Source organism: Camelus ferus, chromosome 20 (genome assembly GCF_009834535.1).
Source record: "Camelus ferus isolate YT-003-E chromosome 20, BCGSAC_Cfer_1.0, whole genome shotgun sequence".
In the NCBI taxonomy this organism is placed as follows: domain Eukaryota; kingdom Metazoa; phylum Chordata; class Mammalia; order Artiodactyla; family Camelidae; genus Camelus; species Camelus ferus.
In genome coordinates, this window is record NC_045715.1 from 30816947 (window position 1) to 30840374 (window position 23428).

General features: G+C 39.6%; 1 protein-coding gene across 3 annotated transcripts in view; it reads left to right on the forward strand.

The window, feature by feature from the left end:
* RUNX2 (RUNX family transcription factor 2) overlaps window positions 1-23428 on the forward strand; it is a 222535-nt gene that overhangs the window by 58701 nt on the left and 140406 nt on the right. The window lies entirely within an intron of this gene.

Here is a 23428-nt window from a genome sequence, read left to right on the forward strand (position 1 = left end):
ATAATAGAAATAATGAAATTGTCATTCATTCCATCCGAAGTATTCAGTAACTCACTGTACAGTAGCAGTTCTCCAATTATGCTCCTGCATTACTATCACCCCATTCTAACTAAATAATAGTGGTCACTTCCCAATTCATTTGGGAGAAAATTTATGAGTTGAATTTTCTCAATTTTAAGTTATTCTCCCATAAATTTTTCTTAAACTTTTGGCTCTTGCAACTGCTTATCTTGCAAAAAGTGCTAAGAGATTACAAAATAAGTGAACAAATTAATGAAACTTGAAGTTAGCCAGCCATGCTTAGTTCAGTAGTTTCTCTATAATTGGATGCATCTTTGTGACAGTGATTTTTATGACATAACAAAAATATAGTCATTTTCTGCTACCATTGTTCCACCAATATTTCCTTTGCTCAAATCTTTGGAACCTAACTTGGAACTGCTTTCAGGATCTGGGGTAAAGAATACCTTAAACAAGAAAAGCCAACAGTCACAGTCTAGAAGAATCTTAAAGTCTTATTTTACAGCCAAATAGGTAGGTGGGTGATCAGGCTGACTTATCTAGGTATGCCTTGCTTTAAGAAATATAATATGTGGAAATGCATATTTACAATCTACAGGTGCACATAGCAGATGACAGTGAGATATCTCCGATTTCAGATAAGACCAATGTCTGAAAGTTAATTTGTACAATAAACAAAAGATGAATCACAAAAGGGATATAGATCCAAGACAACAAGCCTTCATTATAACCTGATTAAAATAACTTGTAAATAAGAAGAGAGGTTAGTTAGTTACAAGGGACAGAAAAAGCAGAATTGGAACAAATTAGCATAGCACATTTCTATATTGTAGAGATGAAGTGGGCAAAGATAAATGAACCAGACTCTCGGAGTCCTAGTATCATTCAAGAATTCAGACTAGGTACCTCACTCCTCTTACCCTGATTCTGTTGTGATCAGCAGTTTTTAGAGATTTTGGCTTCCGTGGAGCTTTCCAAATAGTATGATGATCTGGCTGACAGGACAGTTCATTCCACCCAACTCAGCATTTTAGTTTGTGTGCTGGGTCTCTTATGAATTAGGGTGTGTCAGCTCTGGAACAGCGATAATGTTGCCTGGTAAGGCTTGGGGAGCCAAACCCCAAACTCCAAGTCTACTGTAAAAGACTAAGACAGCCCTCCTTGGCAGCACCCCAACCTGGAAACCTGCCTTGTTTCTGAACAACTACAGGAAACAGATAAATTAGCATGTGCTTATTCACTTCATAAAAGGATCATTTGCTTTATGAAAATATTTTAAAGCATGGGGAACTTAAAATAGATGAGAAACTGAGACAGGACTTCTGAGTTCAATCAGAAATTCTTTAACCTTAATATAACCAGTCTTGATGGCGTGGTGGGTTGTCAGTCTGAATGTATTGAACAATCGCACGTTTGAGAAGTTTAGCAGGTAAAGGAAGGAAGGAAACAAGATGGAAGGCGGGAAGGGCACCAATGGAAAGAGTTTTATTGTGTTGTTGTTGAGTTCCCCTCCCCCACCACGAAAAGGACACTAGATCAGGAAAAAAGAGAGGAGCCAATAGAAACAGAAATACAGAAGTCATTGGGTAGGGGGAAGATATAGCTCAGTGGTAGAGCACATGCCTGGCATGCACAAGGTCCTGGGTTCAATCCCCAGTACCTCCATAAAATAAATAAATGGGGGAAATCGGGTAGAAGAAGGGAGTTGAGTGGAATCCAGGCTCCCAAGAAGACTGAGTTTGCGGGGCAAAGTAACATATGTCTTCTCCGGGAAAAGCACCTTCAAAATTCCTCTGAAATAGAACATTCGGGTACTTCTATTAAATGCATAACTTATTACTATAGAATGGCTTTAGATTCCCCTTCCTCTGATCAGGTATCTCTCAACTTTTTATTTACCAAATATGAATTAAGTGCCTCTCACAATTAAAAGAGGAAGAAAGACGTGGTCCCTGTCCTAGCAGAGCTTACACTTGAACAGGAGAAATGGACTTGTCAACAAATCACTGTGGGTCTTATACAGGTGCAACATACTATGGGGTCATAGAGGGGATGAGTTTTATTTCTAAATATTTAAAGAAGACTTCAGAACCATTTAATCCGCCTGGTTAGTGACATCTCTTCACCAGGTTCCACTCCTAACCTGCAGGTTCCAGTGTAATTAGGCTTTTACAGTTGCTTCCAATCAGTTAAAACAGCAGGCATGTCATTTGCTTTAATAGTAGAAACAGTACTACATACTCTAAGGGATTCAGAATTGTGTAAGATATAATCCCTGTCTTCAAGAAATCTGCGGTTCATTTGGAGAGATAAAGCTAACAGAACATTTTATTTTTTGCTACTTGTGTTTAAATAAACTTTCCTTATTAAAGGGGAAAGTAATTAGGCTGTACATTTTTCCCAGACAGAAGAGACTTTAGATGGGGGGGGGGGGGAGTCTGAAGAAAAAGGCAGACCAAGGAGTTGTGATATTAATTAGAAAAAACAAAGCAAAAAACCCTTTACACTTTGGATCCATGCTCCAATCTCTCTGATAGTCTGCAGTTTGAATACCATAGTCCTAAGTGTAGATTTTTTTTTTTTTTCTTTTGGCGCTTATTCTGCTTGGTGTTCTCTGAGATTCCTGGTCTGTGGTTTGGTGTCTGTCATCAATTTTGGAAAATGTGCGGCCATTATTCAAATAATTCTTTTGTCCCTCTCTGTCTTTCCTCTTTTTCTGGTATTCCCATTACAATTATGTTACACCTTTTCTAATTGTCCCCCAGTTCTTGAATAGCCTGTCCTGATTTTTTCATTCTTTTTTCTGTTTTTCAGTTTTGGAGGTTTCTACTGACATATTTTCAAGCTCACTGGTTCTTTGTGTCATTTCTGCTGATGAGCCCATCAAAAGCATTTTTCATTTTGGTTACAGTGTTGTTGGTTTTTTTTAATCATTTCTTTTTTATTCTTTCTTAGCATTTCCATCTTCCTGCTTACATTATCCATCTGCTTTGCAGTCCACTTTTTCCACTGTTGCCCTTAGCATAGTAATCATAGTTATTTTAAATTCCCAGTCGGATCATTCCCAAAACTCTGCCATATCTTAGTCCGGTTCTGCTCCTTGCTTTGTCTCTTCAGATTGGATTTTTAGCCTTTTTGGCACTCCTTGCAATTTTTTGTTGAAAGCCAGACATGATGTATTAGGTAAAAGTAAGTGAGGTAGATAGGCCTTCAATGTGAGGTTTTGTTTATCTGGGCTAGGAGTTAGGTTGTGTTTACTACTGCTATAGCCATGGTGTTAGAGGCGAAATCTCCTCTAGTCTCCTTATTTTTGTCTCCCTGAGAGATTCCTTCTTAAGTAGGATCTGAGGCTTCCAGGTCTTTCAGCTATAATTGTTTGTTTTTATACGGGAAGCTGATTGGCATGCTGGGAAAGTATGGGGCAGGGGGAGTGTTCTATAAGCCTATGATTAAGTTTCAGGTTTTCAGGGAAACTGTGTCCCTGGACTGTGGCCATCTCAAGTACGTCTCATCTTTTCCTCCCCACTCCCCTACCTACCCATCCTTAAGTAAGAAGGAAGGCAGTGGATCCTGGAACTGGGTATTTCTCTTTCCCCCAGGTAGACGGCTAGAGGGGGCTGGAATTAGGTATTTCCCTTCCCTCGGGTTAGTTAGGCTCTGGCAAAATAGTCTCTGTTGAGGGCCAGCAAAGGCAGAACAGAGTTAATCAGAACAGAGTGCTCTGTGTTTGTTTCAAAATGACTGCTTTTCCCATCCTTCCTGCAGGAAGTTGCAGGCTATATCTCTCTGATCTTCGCCCTGAGAACCTAGTAGGACTCTTGGATGTAAAAGTCAGGAACGCGGAGGGGCCCCCCAAAGGCTGGGCTCCAAGGAGGCTTCATCTCTTAAGCTATCACTGCAGCAATTAGTCAATTACCCTCTAAGTGTCCAGTCAGGTTCCACCAGTGGCTTCTGTTCCTGGTAAGCAAACTATGATGGTCTGTATTCATCTGTCTCTGCAGTGTTTGGGGCAGTGGTTTTGAATATAACCACGCATAAATATTCAAAACATGATATGTGATCCCCAGGGCCTCCTCTAAAAATAAATTAAATAAGTAAGCCTAATTACTTCCCCTCCCCCCCAAAATTAAAAATAAATAAGACAAAAGATACGTGAACAGCAAAGTTTTAAAGATATTGGCAACTGGATACAATATGGTGTCTTTATGACTTATCCGTAAATTTTTGCAAGTATTACTTTACCCCAATCTAGCATCATTCTCCAGGCCTAGATAGAACACTTTCTTTTCTAAGTCACCTTAAATCTTTATCTTGAAATCAGGCAGTCCCTCAAAAAAGCTCTTCTAACCTTAATACCAGTTTGTCGCTGGAGCCCTGCTTTAGGGCTCACCGCCTTGTAACAACCAGAGCTGTCTTTTATGGAGTGCCTGCCATGTGGTGTGCGCTCTAACGCACCTTTATCTCTAACGCTTACAATGACCTAGGAAAGTAGGTATTATTGGCCCCATTTTAGACGAAAGGAAATTGACGCTCAAGGTGGATATATAATTTTCTCAAGGCACACAACAAGTAAATAAAGAGCTTGCATTTAATCCAATGTTTGTGTGACTCTCACGTGACTTGAAAATAACAGAGGTGCGGGGGGGTTGGGGAAAACAGGGGAGAAGTGGCGGCCGAGACTGGGTCTTAGTGTATAAGTCAGTTTTCTTTCCTCTCTTTCTTGCCCCTTTCTTCCAACCACAGGTGTTGCTTCCAGCGATAGAACAGGTTTAGTTCTAGTAAATGGTAACTGAGAAAGAGGCGGTAATCTCCTTCTAACAGGTGTTTGCCTGGCCTTTAAAGGATCTGGGTAAGACGGCCTCAGATCCCTCCTTCCACCTTGGGCAAAATTGGATGCTCTCCGCAAGACTCCTCCACAGTCCAGGGAGTTTATAGTCTTGTGCTCACCTCTAATTCTGACTTCCTGATTCGACTAAATTTGGCTTCTCCCCTCTGTCTTGTATATTCTTTTATCTCAGTTTCTACATCTATTTACACTTGGAACTCAGCCACTTTCCTTGACTTCTATTATTTAAAAACACCATTCTTACAAGGCCTCTTTGTGTAGAGTGAGCTTTGCTGAAGGTAAGGAGACATGAAAAATTGCAGCGCAGCGACAAAGATAACTTAAAATAGAGTACAATACATCCCTGTTTCAAAAATGCCTGCAGCGGTACTGATGTCTGCAATTTACTCTGAAATTCATTTTTTTTTTTTTAAGAAAGATGAGTTGCTGGAAAGATAGAGGGATGATAGATGTACAGATAAAACAACTGTAATAAAATATTAATGGAGACTATAGGTGGGTAAGTCAACAGGCGCTTGCTGTAAAAATTCAACTTTGCTGTTTAAAATTTTTCTTAATAACATATTGGGAAAAACAAAAAACAAAACCAAAAAAATCCCTCCCTTCTCTCTGCCAAGTCACTCAGCCCTTCATCCTGCTCTCTCTTCCATTTTGGATGTCTCTACAACAGGGAAACCCTGCCAAGATTTCTGTTTATTTCTAGTGGAAAGCAGTTTAACTTTCTTTGTTGCATTATCTCCTACTCGTCATACTTTTATTGTCATCTCACCCAAGCTGCTTAAGATCTTCTCCTAAACGGTGACCTCCTGAAGGATTCTTTAAGAGCAAGAATCATCTTATATATATATATATTTATACTCTCTTTAATGCATTTAACAATGCCTTGTCCAAAAGAGATACTGAACATTAAATAACAGTACATGAAGCCTAAAGAAGCTGGTTTAAGTCCTGGCTCTCACTAATTGTGTGACCTTGGCCTTGTATAACTTCTCTGAGTCCATTTCCAAGTTTCCTAATCTGAAAAAGAGGTATGACTTAAAACAAACAAACAAACAAAAACCTACCTCACAGGATTGCCATAAGAGTTAAATTGGATACTGTGGTCTTTTAAAAACTATAACCAGCAATTGAACAATTGGATAATAGAAAGAAGGCAGAACCTGTTTATGTGACTGACTGGTGGGGGTCCCTGCCTTTCTGGCTAATGAGCAACAGGAATTCAAAAGCCAGTACATTTTCCTACTGGGGCAGCTCATCCTCTTCCAATGGCTTTCCTTCTCCGGTTCCCATTTCCAAGACTAGTGGCAGCCCTCTTAAATGAGCTACTGCCCAGATGGTATGGCAACTTTCTGCAGATTCCATTTGGCACAAACAAAATGCATGCATCCTTGTCAGTCCAAACAGTGGTAATGTTCATCTGTAACTTCTCTTCATCTTCAGCTTTAGATCCTAGTGCCTTGGGTTTTAGTAGTTACTTCTGGAGCATCAGAAATGTCTGTCTGGTTCAACATTTTATAACACTATGAGATATACATTAAATAATGCAAGGAGGGTATTGGTTAAAGTGAAAACAATTTAAGTATCCCTTATCCTCTTTTAATTTATCTGCTTCTGTAGCTGAAGGTAATATAAATGGGAATTTTAAAATAATTGTTCCCTCAGCAACTGGCAAATTTTGCAAATTGCCTCTTATTGATCTTGGAGTTGCAAAAATCTTACACCACAAGGTGAATTATGAAAGATCAGTCAATATCAGGATGCCTTTCCAGGGCAAGTCATTTGAAACCAACATTTAAACATAAGAAAGATTTTAAAGAGCCTTGAAATGGTTTCACCAAAGTTGGTTAAATACATATTCATATTTTATATATTTCTCAGGGAATATTTTAGTAATTATAAAGCTTCTTATAAAATGTCAAAAGATAATAACCAGTTATATAGAGCATGTTTTAAAAACCTTGACTATAACAATTAATACTTAAATATCTATTTAAGAGTCCTTTTTTGGAAAGGCATAAACATAGATTATTTTTTTAAGTATCTTTACCACAATTTCTGCAAAACATTTTGGCAGACCTATGCGGTTTTAAAAAGTAACCCACACTCACAGGACATTTTTCTTCTTAGGATCATAAAACACTTTCAAGGATCCAAGTTCATTGTACTAACTGTGTCATTAACACAAAAGTAGGATTTAAGGATTTAAGGATTTCTTTTGTTTTTCTTCAGCAGGTTGGCAGTGGGTATAGGCTGTTTTCCTCCATACTTAATTATTCTGATTTTCCTTATAATTGATAGGGGTGGGTTTAATCTAGCAGGCCAGTATTAGATGTAATCTATTCGAGGAACCAGAACATTGCTGCCACATTTGATCACCCCCTCTTCCTTTATTTGGATTCAAACTAGTATCTGTTGGGTGCCTACTGCGCATGAGGCAGTGTTCCAAATGCTGTGGGTTTAGCAGTAAACAAAACAGAGATGCGCTCATGGAGCTGACTTTGTCATAAATGTGTGAGTTGGGGGAAGAGGGAACACAGATTATAAGTAAATAAACAAGTAAGCATACCAAATGGTGAACTATTAGAGAAACAGATAAAAGTAACACAGGAGAAGGGACATAAGGGAGCCAGTTGAGGGTGGAGAATTGCTATTTCACACACAGTCTAGAGAGACCTCACTGAGAAGGTGATATTCAAAGGATAAGGGGGTGAACCACAGAGACGCCCTGGAGGAAAGTACTCCAGGCATAAAGAAATGCAAGTGTAAAGGACACACATTCTTGAGACTGTCTCTGAGATCTTCTTCATGCTAAGCACGTGCTCTACCACTTGAGCTATCCATCCTTTTTGACAGTGCTGTTGTCCAGGGACATCTCTTAATTCATTCTTAACAGTATCCATGCAGCTGAACACAATTTACAATTCTTAGGCTATCTGTCAACAACATACTAGACATCAACGTAACAGACCAACCTGATTGGTTATTCACAGTTTAACAAAAAGAAAAGGATGTGAAATTCATATTTTAGCAAGAGAAAGATTCTTGGCATTCCAGAATCAGAACATCGCATTTTGAAAGTTAGATTTTAATACTCTCTTCATTAATATATTTTAAGATCAGGAAGGCTAATGAGTTATAACTTTAAGAAGTAGCAAACTTAGAAAAGATTTCAAAAGGTCATCTGGTTTATCCCCCTGCCCCTTGGCAGATCCGTACTGAAGCTGATCTAGGTTACTGAAAAAATTTCCCTTAAGAGAGGCTCTACAATTTCTTTTTGTAGTCTGATTCAGGGAGCTGAACTGATTTCAAAGAATGTTAATTCATTTAGATAGCGCTTTTTGTTCATGTGATTAATCCATTTAGAATGCTTTTCTCTCTACCTACATAATAAAGTCTGCAACGACTTAATAACATTAATTCTTAAGACTTTGCTTATGTGCATAGAGGCCACTGCTATTTTTTCTACCTCTAAACTAATGTCTATAACATTTATTTGACAACTAAATGTGAACTGTTGTTCATCTCATCAAGTTACATATGTATGTTTTATTCATATTCTGCAAGTGAATGTATCTGTTTAACCTGCACTGAGGTAGAGAAACAGAGTGTTATCAGCATCCCAAAAACCTGTCCGCCACCTTACAGTCACTAACCTCCTTTCTGCTTTGGGAAAGTGTTACCCTGACTTCTAACTTTGTAGATTAGTTTTTCCTGTTTTTGAGTTTTCAGCAAAGAGAAATATACAGCATGAACTCTGTCACTTCCGGCTTCTCCATTCAATATTATTTTTTATGAGATTCATCCATATTGTTACATGTAGATGAACTTAATTCACTCTCATTGCTCATCATATTCCACTATGTCACTACGTCACAATTTATTTATCCATCCTACTGTCGATGTCGGTTTTGTAGTTTCCTTTCTGGTTATTATGAAGAGTGTTGATATGATCAGTCTCCTGCTTGTCTTTATACTTAAGCAATTTGTTGTTTTAGTTCAGTATTAGTTTCCCAAGATTCAGCCATGATATTGTGTGTAGCTGTTGTCTATTCATTTTCACCATAGATTGTTCTATGGCATAAATATTCCACCATATGCTTACCCTTTTACTGTTGATGTTTCTAATGTGGCTATGAATATTCATAGATTGTCCTGGAGCACGTATGCACCGGTTTCTCTCAGGAATAATTTCCCTGTTGAAGTGCTATAGCTCCTTCCCCTCAACAGGTTTCTAGTCCCACTCATTCATTTTTTCTTTAATTAATTAATTATTTTAAAATTTGAGACATTCCCATTACATAAAATTCACCCTTCTAAAGTGTACAATTCAGTGTTTTTTTTTTTTTAGTGTATTCACAATATTGTGTTGTGATCACCACTACCTAATTCCAGAACATTTTTATAACTCTGTAAAGAAATACCACTTGTTAGTAGTCCCTTTCCTTTACTCCCACCAGCCCCTGGCAACCACTAATATACTTTTTTTTTTTCTGGATTCTGGACATTTCATATAAAAAGAATCATGCAACATGTGATCTTTTGTGTCTGGCTTCTTTCACTTAGCATAATGTTTTCAATGTTCCTCCACGCTGAGGCATGTATCATTACTTCATTCCTTTTTTATGACTGAATAATATTCCACTGAATGGATATACCACTTTATTTCTTCTTTCCAGCAGTCAATAGACTTTTGACTATTATGAACATTTGATCATATAGCCACATTTTGGCTGTTATGAACAGTGCTGCTATGAATATCTGTGTTCAAGTTTTTGTGTGAACATATGTCTTCTTTTCTCTTGAGTGTAATTGCTGTGTTTTGTGGTAGTTTTATGTTTAACTTTTTAGGAAACTGCCAAACTGTTGTCCACATTGGCTACATTATTTTACATTCCCACTATCAATATTTCAATCTCCCCATACCTTCTACAACGCTTACAATGTTGTTGTCCATCTTTTTTATTATAGCCATTGTAGCAGGTAGGAAGCAATCTCATTGTGTTTTGATTTGCAGTTCTCCATTGGCTAATGATGTTGAGCATCTTTTCATGTGCTTATTGGCCATTTGCATTTCTTCTTTGGAGAAATGTCTATCATGATTTTTTGCGTATTTTTAAAAAGGGTTGTTTTGCCTTTTTGGTTGTTTTGCTGTTGAGTTGTAAGACTTCTCTGTATATTCTGGCTTCTAGAGACTTATCAGATATATGATTTACAAATATTTGCTCCCATTTTGTGAACTGTTTTTTATTTTCTTTCTCTTATTTTATTTTATTCCTGTGAGGCCATAGGACATGTTGGTCTAGAGCCCTTGTTCAAGACATTATAGGGAGTTAGTTAAAAAGAAGTACCAGTACACATCCCATTCTGCACCTCTACCCTCTCTTCTAAAATGTGCTGAAAAGAAATATAGTTCGCATGTAGTCCTGTTTCTCTGCTCCTGGAAGGGAGTTCAGAGGAAAGAGACCATGTCTCCACTCCAACATAAACCTTTTGAAAGTTTCTTTTCTTTCAATGGCTCCAAACTGCATACTCTCTCACTGAGAAGAAAAGAAAATTGAGCAACTTGTATTAAAATGATCAAAGCCACATAGGTTTTTCACATAATACAGTGATTTCACAGGTGAAGTGAATGAATTTAAACTAGTTTATTTTTCCTTTCATACATACATAATAAAAATTACTGATGGATTGTTTAAATTTATTTTATTTAGATATAAGACACCCTCGTTTTTGGGGGGACAAGTGCAAAGCAACTTTCTGACTATTTTTCTTCCAGTTTTTAAATTTTTAACTCTGACAGTAGGAAATATTCTATAGAGTGTTATGCTCTGAAAGGAAATATTTTTGCCAGATCTCTGCTGAGAGGGAAACTTGAAGGCTGAGTTTATAAAAGTTTACAAACAAAAGTTGAAAATGGAAAAACTTTCAAATTTCAAGGCTGACTCTAAGATGAATTATGGTGCTTAGGTATCATATGCTTAGTAATTCTTTCCTTATTAATATATGTTCCACAGTTCAAGTTTTTTTAATGTAAAAAAATTTAATAAGATTTTTTTAATTGTTATTAAAAATTTTTTTTCCACTTAATAAGGGCTCTGGGGATTGAACCCAGGACCTTATGCACACCAAGCATGCAGTCTACTACAGAGCTATAACCCCTCACCACACAATTTGTTCTATCACAGATACCTCTGCAAAAGATATTTATTTTTGTATGAACCTATACCACCAACATCAGAGAAGCCATGATTAAATCCTGAATGACAATATATAATAAATTTTAACACCTCAACTAGTTTCTACATTTACAGTTATGGGTACACTGTAATAATCCCCTTCAATAAGGATAAACAGCAGTGAAGTAAGTTAAAAACAGAAAAAAGGCTATGAAACTACTAGATACAACCCATGTTTTCAACAATCTTGGAGAAAAATAAGCTTTAAACTAGGTAAATGAGTGAAGATCTGGAACGTTTCATCAGTTTCTGTTTTACTTGACAATAATGAGAAATCATCCAATAGGATTTTAGAATTGTTGATGAGCCACGTACATATTAATCTGACCTAAATGTTGAAGTCAAAATCCTAATTAAGACTTTCTAGGATGAGACAAGTATAAAGTTTGATTTTAAGGCATGTGAGAAATTCCTGTTTCAGAAATTCTAAGAATCAACACAACATGGTTAAGCCTCAAACCTGGTCATCAAAAACTACAGAAAGCTAAAGATTTTACTTAAGAAATAGAAATAAATATATTCTCCAGGCAAAGATGTGAATTAACAGAAAAAAAAAACTGTATTGACAGAGGAAAGAACAGTGGTCAAATAAGTTTTTTTTTTTAATGTCTTACCATTTTTTACACTCTGGTGAAAGTTTATTTCTGCCGCAGTGGCACTAGTAGGAATTGTCTCTTATAAAACCCCTGTAAAGATTAGATAATGGAATCCATTTAATTTATGAAAAGAATCAAATGAATTTAACACCAAAGATATATTTATGGAAATGAAAGATAACAGGCTCTAAGTGTTTTGTGTTTGCAACATATTTAATTTAAATAAAACTGAATGTAAAAGAATATGGAAAGTCTATGTACATGTAAGACTGAAATATTATGCTGTTCACCAGAAATTGACACAACATAATAAACTGACTATACTTCAATTAAATACATTTAAAATTTTTTTTTAAATTGATGATAGTTCTCCTAAAACAAAGTTAAACAGCAAAGAAGGTACATCTTTCCCTCTTTCAACTTGTGTCATAAAGAGCGTATGATTTGTATTTTTGTTGCCAGAGTATGACAATGAGGTAAACACAAACATGGAGTTACTCTTACATATTATTATATTATTGAAGGCCACTCTTCTGTTATATCTGCTGTTGAGACCTCAGTTAGGTTTTTGAAAGTTATGAAATGTATTATTCTTTTGTGGGAAAATATGGAGTTATTACAATTTGTATTTATATTTGCTAATATATTTTAAAAAGGAAAGGTGGTGACAAAGCAGGGAGATCAGGAAATCACTCTGTTAAATTCTGTATCCCCACTGAGCTAGGATTAGGATTAGGATGAAATTAACTGAGGCACTGGCCTTGAATGCAAAATTTAAGGGCATTCTAAGAAACTCATTATTCAAAATAACATTTCAATGCAGTAGTCTTAAAAATCAAATTTAATACCAAAAGATCCATGATGAGTGAAGTATCTAAACTTTAAATAAAGATAGGACTGGCTCCTGCCTTTGCAGGCTCTTCTGCCTCACCTTTCTCCTGGCTTTGCTCAGAGAAGCCTCCATTCAACTCTCCTGTTCAGACCGAGAAGGGTGAATTGGGCTGGAATAGTGGAATAAGGACCAAGAGCACGGCTTCTAGAAGCAGACTGAAACTTCTCCCTCTTGTAAATGTGTACAAAGGTAGGAATTACGGTACCAAGGCCATCTGCGACCTAGCTATAAGCAGCCTCGCCAACTTTATTCCCCCACTGCATTACAGTATTCCCTTCTAGACGGGATGGTCCCTTTAATGTTCCCACACATTTTTTTTCCACTTTGATTTAGCTCCGTATTTTCTAAAAATACTTCAAAGACCTTTAAATTCGCTCAGAAGCAATAATTAAGTAAATTTGGGAAACAGTGTATTCTAGTTTCTTCTCATGGAGATTCAAGATGCATACAGCACACTAAAAGCTGGGAGAAAATTGGCAGTACTAAGTCTGTTTATTTTGTTTCATTCAATGTTTCTCTGATTTATTTTCTGGAGAACCATAGCATTGCCTAATCTCTGATCTCAAGTACAATAAGATAGCATCATCGAATCCAGCTCCCTGCCTTTCCTGGGTGGTAGCAATTTGCTTTTCAGATCCTGCATGATATCTATCTACCCACCTTCCTGGTTCTTTCTTCTTCTTCTTCTTCTTCTTTTTTTTTTTTTTTTACTTTTCATTTCATTTCATTTCATTCTATTTATTTATTTGTTTGTTTATTTATTTAATGGAGGTACTGAGGAATTGAACCCAGGACCTTGTGTATGCTAAGCATGCACTCTACCACTGAGCTACACCCTTTGCCCCATCCTGGCTTTTTATCAGCTAGACATATAGCAGCTCTGGAATTTTTGCCTGTGGTTTTATTTGTGTATATATTTTTTTGATTTATATATATTTTTATTGAAGTACAGTCAGTTTACAATGTTGTGTCAATTTCTGATGTATAGCATAATGCTTCAGTCATACATGAACATACATATATTTGTTTTCATATTCTTTTTCACCGTAAGTTACCACAAGATATTGAATATAGTTCTCCGCACTATACAGTATGAACCTGCTCATGTACTTTATATATATTAATTAGTATCTGTAAATCTTGAACTCCCAATCTATCCCTTCCCACCCTCTCCCCTCTGGTAACCATAAGTTTGTTTTCTATGTCTATAAGTCTGTTTCTGTTCTGCAGACAAGTTCGTTTGGCTTTTTTTTTTTTTTTTTTTTTTTTTAGATTCCACATATAAGTGATATCATATGGTATTTTCCTGGTTTGATAATTTTCTTTTGTATTAGCTTGGTTTCTTTTTTATTTTTGTGACTCTATTATATGCTTCTGATCTGTGGTTATTCTGCTTTTCAAGTATGTTAACCCCTTACAATACTGTTTGCTTTAGATTGGTAGTCATGTAGGCTCAAACACATCCTAAAAATAATGAAGAAAAAAAAAGAAAAAATCTATATTTTCTTGCTTCCCTCTCTTACCTTTTATGATTTTGATGTCCTTTTTTTCCCCTCACATCTTCATGTTTATTCCCTTGCAACTCATTGTAGTTATTGCATTTTCAATCATGGTTTTCTTGTTTCTATAGCTTTCTGCTCCTTTTCTATTTAGAGTAGACCTTTCAATGTTTCTTTTAGGATAGGTTTAGTACTGCTGAATATTTTTAGGTTTTGCTTGTCTGTGAAATTCTTTATCTCTCCTACTCTAAAGGATAGATAGTCTTGCCAGATAGAGTATCCTAGGTTGCAGCTTTTTCTCACTCAGGAGTTTGAATGTATCTTGCCATTCCTTTTGGCCAACAGTGTTTGTGCAGAGAAATCAGCTGAAAGCTTTATGGGGGTTCCCTTGTAACTAACTCTTTGTTTTTCTCTTGCTACCTTTTGAATAATTTCTTTACCTTTAACTTTGGCCATGTTAATTATATGTCTTGGTGTAGGTCTGTTTGGGTTCTTCTTATTTGGAACCCTTTGTGCATCCTGTACTTAGATATCTGTTTCCTTCTTTAGGTTTGGAAAGTTTTCAGTTATGATTTCTTCAAATATCTTTTCAATCCCCTTTTCTCTTTCTTCTTCTGGGACCCCTATTATGTGTAGGTTGGTATGCTTTATATTATCCCACAGGTCCCTTATATTGCTTTCATTGGTTTTTACTTGCTTTTCTGTCTGCTGTTCTGATTGGGTGATTTCTGTTATACTGTATTCTAAATTACTTATTCGTTCCTCTGCATTATCTGATCTGCTTTTGATTACCTTTAGCTAGGCTCTTATCTCAGCCATTGACTTTTGTTTTTAATTAGCTGCTCTTTATAGTTTCTATTTCCTTTTTATAGTATTCTCTGTCTCTATTCATAGTCTCTCTTACTCCCTTCAGTGCTTTTATCATTTCTTTTTTGAAGTCATGATCTATCTCATTTGATATCAAAGTCCATCTTATTGCTTGTTCTTTTAGGGGACTTCTATTATTCTTTTAATTGGGAATGGATCCTCTGCTTCTTCATTTTACTTATATTTCTCTGGCTTTATGGATTTAGGAATATCAGTTAGCTACTTTGGTCTTAAAGGGCTGGGTTTTTTTTTGTTTGATTGTTTTTATTTAAAGTGGGAGTATTCCTGTGTAGACTGTGTGCATCTAATAATTTTGTTTTGAGGGCTGTTAGTATGGATGGTTGCTACATCTTTTTTCCATGTGTGTTGGTTGTTATCCCTTTGATTGGGGGTATGGTTGGTGTGGTGGTGATCACAGTCTACCCTGATTGTCGTTGTTCAGCAGAGCCTCCTTTTTTGTTCCGTGGCTATCACAACCTTGATGGGGGCCAGGTCTGCTCCCCTGTTGCTGGAATAAGAGGCTTCTAGACCCGTTTCTGAGCTGTGGTGTGTGGCAAGCAGGGTTGAAGCACTTCAGCTAGGAAGGAGAGTTGCTGAGTATAACTCTGCAGGAGATGTCCACTGGGAAGTGCCCTCTGTGATGTTGTCTGTCACTTGGTATATGGGCTTAGATAGTACTCTTTGTTGACACTGCCTTTGTCCCTACCTTAGCTGCAGGAATATTGGCCACCCACTCTGATGTCCCCCAGGTTCTGGGCCCGAGGAACCAACAGCACAGATCCACCAAAGTCAGGACACTAGAGCCCACCATAGTGAGCATGTGGTCACATACCTGAATCCCTGGTGTGCCAGAGTGTCGGCACACCTCTGGGTAGAGTACTGTACACTAACCTGTTGTAAATACCGGTACTAACCCCAGCCATGAGCCAGAAATGTGCTCATTGCCTACTCTCCCAGAGGTACTAGTCCACAAAGGGTCCAGAGAGAGCAAATCTGCCCTCTCTGCCTGGGTCTGTAAACAGATCTCAGTCCCACCTAAGAATTTGCAGGGCTCCTGGGTATGGATTCAGCTTTCAGCCCCGCCTCTGCGCAGCAGTGTTGACTATGACCAAGCCCCACCTCCTTTCTCGCGAGAATATGCCAATAGAGCCAAACGGACAAAGCGGCAGTGGCGTGCTGTGCTGTGCCCCTCCCCACCACACACACCAGCAGTGGTGCTTTTTTATGGGGGTCCCAGGCTGTTCTGTTCCGCACACCCCCCCCCAGCCAGAACTCACACCACCCTCCAGGCTGCCTCTGTGCAGTGGGCCCCAGCCCTCTCCCCGGCTCCCCACCAATCTCCAGCAGCCAGTCCTGGCATGTCCCTGCTGGCTCGTGTCTAGGGCTGGGGATAGCAGGGACCCTCTGTGCCAGTTTTGTCTGCCAAGTGGCTACCCTTTTCTCCCCCAGGCCTCAGAAGCTCCGCTTCTGTCCTTGCTGACCTCCCAGCTGGAGAGGGGACGTCCCAGCATGAGGGTGCCTTCCTTCATTTGTCCCTACCTCCCTGCAGGGCCAGTCTCACACTGATTTTTTTCTTTTTTTCTCTTACCGGATTTTTTGAGAATCCTCCTGTATTTCGAAGTGAGAGATACTCTGCCAGAGTTCAGTAGGTGTTTCGTGCGATTCATTGGGGTTGTAGATGTAGTTCTTGGTGTATTTGTGGGAGAGAGCGAGCTATAAGTCTTTCCACCCCGCCATCTTGGCACCTCCTTTGTGTGTATTTTAACTGAAGTGTGGACTACGGGATTTCATGGGAGATGTCAAAAGGACTCTGGGCGTGGGGGAATATTGACCAATTTTACCTCCACTCTCTCCCTAACTTCTTAAGAATCTGTCTTCTAAGTATCCACTTATACCTCTCAGGTAGAGACAAATCATTTAATAGATGTGATGTAATGTTGGAAATGCTCACCTTATAATGACCCAAATGGAATGACCTCAAATGGAAAACACTATGAACAAGTACATCATGGGGGCCAAAAAATTTTTTAATTCTTATATATCAGTCTGAGAACAATGAGGAAAGAGAGACCACACAGTAATTTTTAACAAGGAAAGTTTAATATAAAGAATTGTTGACTATAAAAATGGGTTGGCGTAACAAAGAATTGGCTAGGAAGAAGAGAACTCCAGAGACTATAGGAATAAGAGCATCCACTGCCCTCAGGACTGAAATAGAGCCTCCCCTTTCCTCCCCTTCGGCTGAGATACAAATCTTATTGGGGGAGCATAGCCTTGACTCCCTGGATGGCAGACAAGTTACATTGGTGGAATTTGCTGGAAATCTTCCCTCTAGGGTGCTCAGGAAAGCTGTTTACAAATAGGTGTCTTACTTACCAGAGGCACACTGCTACAACACAGTCAAAGGTGGAGGGTGCTGGGGGAAAATCCTGGGTGGTAGTGGCAGCTGGCTGTGCACAGCAGGAGCCTGGCACTGGAGAAACCAATCTTGCTGCAGCAGCTGGGTCCAGTGGAAGCTGTAAGTGTGTGCACTGTAGGAGCCAGGAGCTGGAGAAGCTACACTTGCTGGGTTGTAGCAACCTGCTGTGTTGAACACTAGGGAACCAAAGCCCTTTTCCTCTGTAACTTTCTCCAATGCCCCCTACTGACAAACCATCAATGCCAGCTGGTAAGGAGAAATATTTAAAGGACCCAATTCCATTTTTCACAAAGAAGGTAAAAAGATGAATTTGGACCTGAGAGGCAAGAAGTTGCTAACTGGCAGCACTACGGAAGAAAAATAGTGACTTGTAGGAATGCGATGAACAGATCCCGCCCAACAAAAAGATAATTCAGTGGAATAGTAATAATTCTGGAGAATCATTTGAAGTCAAAGAAGATAGAAGAATCATTGTTTATAGAACTTGATCATGGTGAGATGGGAAAACGAAAGTGCTTTCTCTGAGAAAAGTCTAGTTCAGGAAATCCTGGGGGAAAACTCTGGAGGAAGAGTTTCTGAGTATGAAATAAGAGGAACAAACCACTTAGGATGGTGACCTAGAACTGGCATTCTCCAAGATTGCAGCTAATAGAACCGAGTTGCACTGTTTTTCTCTTCTATGTTTCCTACGTCTCTAGTTGGTAATTCAAATTTCTCACACTGCACAAATGCTGATTTTGTACTTTGTTGTAGGGACTGAGTCTATTATAATTTACATTTCTCACCCTGATGGCAGGGTGTAGAGAGGGGACAAGCGGTTCAGGCCACCATCCCAATGTCTAAAGTGAAACTTTAGAATTCTAGGCAGTGTGGATTAGAATTGGAGAGCAACCTTCCTTTGTGTCCTTGAACGTAATATGCAAGCACATCAATAAAGAATGGTTAAATTGCTATGGGAAACATTTCCTTTTAGGGTGTTCTTAGATGTTTCATCACAGACCTCTGTAAACTTTTACATATAATATTCCACTACTTCCCAGAGATCACTGCCACCGACATAGGACAACTGCCAACACCAAAATACTAAAGGGCTGATTTGGGAAAATGAGTTTTATTCCTCTGACTCTTGGGTAAGAAATTAGACTCTTTTTAGAAATCACATTGGTTGCCTCAGGTCAATAGGGTGTCATTTAGTAAGCTGATATTTTAGTCAAACACAACATGTACCACTTTAGTCAGCGCCATTCCTGAAGTACAATTAGAAAGGTGTGTTTACAAGTACAATTAGTACAAGATATAAATGTGGTTCTGAAAGATCACATGGCGAGCGTCAGCCTTTTTATGACAATGCTGCACTCTCTTATAAATGCCTGAACATGGCCCATGGGAATGTTAACTAGAACAACAAGGAAGGGTTTATGATGCTAAGCCCTCCACTACAAACACTTCATCTCTTGTTACAGCCATGCAAATTATTATAGGTCCACTGGCAAAGGGAAAAATTTAGTGAGCTTAAAATAAATCATACAGTATTTAACCATATAAAAATTAAAATAAAAATATGTCAGAAAGCGTTGGGATCTCTTGAGTTATTAAGCTAACCATCTTAAAAGCATAAATGGGACTTGTGAAAATACTGAATACCCAAAGATTCTTGGGAAGCTCATTTATGTTTCTTATGTAATCATCTGTAAAACAGATGGAATAAACCTGTTTCAGCCTTACCTATTTCTCTCCTGTTCAGACTGCATGAAAGTTTCTTTACTCTTTTCTCATCTATGCAGTTAATGTGCTCCCACTAGGAAGGACAATGTTGTCCCATTCTGCCAGGATCCTGCATCCCAGCCTTTGCTCTTCAGGGCAGGGACTGGCAAAATTTTCTGTGAAAAGCTGGGTATTAACTATTTTAGACTTTTCAGGTCATCCAATCTTTTTCACAACTACACATTCTGCTGTTTTACACCAAGGAAGCTACAGACAATACCTAATCCAATGAATAGAGTTGTGTTCCCATAAAATGTTGTGGACACTGAAATTTGAATTTATATCAGATTTGCATGTCATGAATATTATTCGTCTCTTAATTTTTCCCAACTATTTGAAAATGCAAAAAAAAAAAAAATTCTTAACTTGTGGGTTATACAAAAACAGGCATCAGGCAAGATCTGGCCTATGGGCTCTAGTATGACAACTTCTGATCTGGTGGTAGTGCTACTTCTACAAGGGCTGGGGGACTTTCACTCAATCACAGTCTGAAGGAAAACGCTCTAAAGGTGGTTCTGTGTATAAAGTTTACCCAGACAACCGTGCAAGACTTGAGGGATCATCAGTATGTCCATGATTTTCCAATGCACGTCTGAAAGGTTGTCCCGCTTTATTAGCTGTTCCATTGAAAACTGTTGTAAGATTTCATAGTGACTTTTTCACTTCCCATCAAGAAAAAAAATGAAATAATTTCATAGTTAGAAGATGAAACCTGAATGAAAGAAGCATGGTTCTGGTCCCAGTTTGGGGAGTTCAATTCTCTGACTAGATAAACATCTCATTTTATTTGTCTGGAAAGTCAGACTTTCCAGGTGTTGTTACTAAACAGCTATATTAAACGTTAAAAGAGATGGAGGGGAAAATTATGCCTGTATTTTCCAGAGTAGCCACATTTTCAGAAAAAGATATGTTCTTTTTTTCTGCCATAATATACAACAGAAAACAGGCATACTTCTGAAAAGGAACCTAGTGGATGAATTGTTCTGCACATTTTGGGGTAGAAAAAAATCTAAGCCCAAGAGTGAGATCTTGCAAAGTATAGCACAAAACACACATATGTAAAATTTCACAGTTTTCCTCTGTGCCTACTATTACAAGGAGAGGTTTGGTTTAAGGGTCTGTAAAAATGTTTTCTTCCTTTAAGTATAATACTCTGAGCCAAGACATCATCAGTTCCAGGCTCAGCCAGTTCCAGTTGAAAGTGTGAATGTTCAGCAAGAGGATATTTTTGAAAGGAGACTGAAAATCGGCTGTGCCAGATACCTGAAACGTTGTTAGGGTATTCAGTGGAAAATTTCATTTCCACATTATAAATAACTGTAGGATATTTTAAGGGATCCAAGACTAGTAACTTCCAAGAGCTGCTTATACTAGCTCCACTGAAATGTGAAATGGCGGGAGGATGTCCAAGGAAGGCTATAAAGCTGAATTACCGGATATGATTAATTAAAATAAATAATTCGCCATTGATTAAAATGGCCCTTAAAATCCCCAAAGTATCCAAGCATTGAGGCCTGCATATTCTGCTATCTACCGAGTAAAGCAAAGAATGGACAAAACAGAGATGGAGAAAGAAAGAGGAAAAGTCCCCAAGATAATTACTTAAATTCAACTGCCCTATAATTTCTGATTCAGAAAAGCCCGTCTGGTCGCCCATATTTGAAATACTGACTGTTACTTAGCGTCTCCACATTTTCTGGTAGTTCTCGGTTCTGTGGATTTCGCGGGAGAAGCACGATCCCAGAGAAGGCGGCGTAACACCTACGATGGTAGTTACGGAATTTTTATCTCTTTGACCACAGAAACAATCAGCTTCCAGTAACTTCTCTCCTCCTTCGCAGCCCCTACAGATGGAAAAACTCAACAAAACAAGTCAGAGATCTTTGATAGACTGAGGTACAATGTGTCTGAAATAAAGCGCTGCCCCGCTAAAAGACCACAAAAAAAAAAAAAAAAGCCGTGTGTGTGTGTGTAAGTTGTATATGTGTATTTATATGTGTAAGTGTGGGGATGTGTGAAGAATGTGTGTTCCAGCGCATGTGAGTAAGTGGGAGGGGAATGTGAAAGGTAGGAAATTAATGATGCAGTTTTCTCTCTCGCTCTATGAAAGGTAAGCCTGGCTTCCCTTCGCTGGTCTGCCGCGTGCGGCTGGGGAAGACCCAACCCTGGTGCGCGCCGGCTGCGCGCCGGTGCCCGGGGTTAGAGCTCTCCCCTGTGACCGAAAAGATAATTAAAAATCGCAGGCGCAGGAGACAGCTCCGTTCCTCGCTGCGCATCAAGTCGGTGGGGTTAAGTAGGTTCTCGCATTCCGGGCGCGCCAGGGTTCGGAGGCCAGTAGGCTGGGGGCGAGGAGTAAGTTGGGGAGGGGGTGTCATAGAGGGTGATGAAGAATGCGTCACCGATGGTGGCAGGCGGCCGTGGGAAGGCCGAGGAGGCGAGAGGGGCGCGGCGTGGAGGCTGGCGTCTGTAGAGGTTTTGAGGAGAGGCGGGAACGTGGAGAGAAAAGTGGGAAAGGAAAAGCCAGACGAGGGAGGCGTGGAGTTGTGAATGGGGAAAGGGAAGGTAAAAATTAAGCCCCAAAGAGGAAGGACAGAGCAATGTCCCCAGAACCCCATCCTTAGCCCCGCGAGGGCGCTCCGCTAGCCACCCCCGCCCCCGGCCTCCGCTCCCACGATTGGAAGTCGCCGTCGCATCTATTTGGAGGGCATTCCCTGTCCCCAGGTCATGCAACTACCGCCCTCCAAGTTCACCCTGAGCTTGAAATGGGTTCCAGAGTCCGTGACAGGCACCAGGTCCCCTCTTCCGCACTTCCCACGCTCTCGAAGCTCTTCCAGGTCCCTTCAAAGGTGCAGACCCCCAAGCGCCGGCTCGGCGAGTGGAAGCAACGCTTTAAAAACCGGGGGGGAGGGTCGTGGCAGGTCGCTACCAGGGTGAGAGAGGCATTTGAGCAGAGCAATAAAAACACCAATTAATGGGTCCGTGAATTGATTTAAGTAAGATGGGAGGAGGGAGGTGAATGATGACTCAACTATCTTTCTTCCTGAGAACTCCGAACAGGAGGCATTATACATTTTCACTTTTGTAAAATCACTTACTACTGTGTAGTGTCAGCGACCCTGTTAGGAATCTTTGAGACTATGGCAAATGATGATTCTTTCTGCAAACACGTTTTCAAGCTTTGCGAGGTTTAAAGGAGATTGACAGCAAGGAACGTAGCGGTACACGACGAGGAGGGGAAACGGCCCTGTACCCCCTTCTCAGGGGTGCAATAGCCTCAAGCGGATTTCCCGGCTTCTGCGGGCGCCGCACATTGTTTTATTTGTTTTGAAGGCTCAGAGTTTGAGGCTGGTCGGAGACACCCACGTGCTTCTGACTCTCATCAGCGTAATGATCGCCTTAGCCAGAGTCGTGTCTATATAAACCACAAAAACCTAATCATTAGAAATCCCAGCCTCCAAAAACCACATTTTAGGTAAAACTGCCGTTTTTTTCCCGCGCTCCTTCATCCTCTCAACCACAACTTTTTGGGGGATCCAAAGTCGCTTTTTTAACCCACATTGGGAAATAAATACATAAATAAATAGCCATAGAAGCATTTTGAATATTTTATTTTGTATTTTTATATTTCTCCCCGGGAGTGGTGGGGGAGAAAGTTAAGACATTAGATCTAGTTTTAGATACAGAATAGGTTTAATAAAAGGCTGAAATTCGTGGAAAACTTCTGGGGTTTTCCCTCAGCGAGAGTTTTTGCAACTTATTTTAATCATCAAGCTGACAGTTTTCTAGTCCTTAAAAAAAAACTCATCCTTGTTCTCTAGGAACGACAAGTTTGAATACAGAAGAAAAAAGTGTCCAGCCGCTCTCTTGAGTTTCTAAAAACTATTTTGACAAGTGTCCGCTCCATCCTCATTTTTTGATGTCACTTAACACAAAAAAACACCCAAACCCTGCAAAATCTTTTTTCTCCTCGGGAGCAGCTCCGGCAGAGGTGGGGGGGTGGGTGGGGGAAGGGTGAAGAGTGCTGAGAAGTCAGCACAGACGCTCAAGAATTTTCCTTCCTCCTCTCCTGAAGTTACAACGAAAAATAACGACAGTCAGATCAGCCGGCGGCTCTCTGGCGTCTCAGCTTCAACCTCCTCCGACCAAGAGGGGGTTCCTTGTCCTGGGGGGAGGAGGCGAGAAGCAAGAGGACGCGACCAGGCGAGATCCCCCTAGACCGGGGCCGCCTCTCTGGGCTTCGGAAGCTGAGCGCGGCGTCCCGGGGGCTCCTTCCCGCGGCCGGCGGGCG